Below are 453 nucleotides of genomic sequence, written 5' to 3'. Positions count from 1 at the left end.
GCGGCCATAGCAATGGGTGCGGAGGCTGTATTATATGGAGGCGGCCAGTCTAGGTCACGGCACCAGGACGCCTCTTGGGTCTTATGGTCCCCTTTATCCTCACCCTCTGGGGAAATTAAGTCTGCCTCTTCCTCAGGGGGAGGCGCTCGAAAGTCTGTTTTAGAGCCTTCTTTCAGTATCTCCTCTGCCTGGGCGATAACAGCCATCATATTGGGACAGTCTTTGTGTTTATCTATCAAGTCCTTGATCAAATTCCAGTATGCAAAGGCAGTCACTGGAACCTTTTCAGGCCCAAATGTCTGATAAAAGTCCTCGAGGGCATCACCAACCCTTTTCCACCTTTCTATATCGATCGTGCCCTCACGAGAGAACCAAGGGCAAATATCCTCTATAAAATCAAAAAATTCAAATAAATCACGTCCTTTAACCTTTACTCCTTGTGTCTTTAAAGCA

Source organism: Propithecus coquereli, unplaced genomic scaffold (genome assembly GCF_000956105.1).
Source record: "Propithecus coquereli isolate 6110/MARCELLA unplaced genomic scaffold, Pcoq_1.0 Scaffold340, whole genome shotgun sequence".
Lineage (NCBI taxonomy): Eukaryota > Metazoa > Chordata > Mammalia > Primates > Indriidae > Propithecus > Propithecus coquereli.
The sequence above is the reverse complement of the archived record's forward strand: the minus strand, read 5'-3'. Positions refer to the sequence as shown.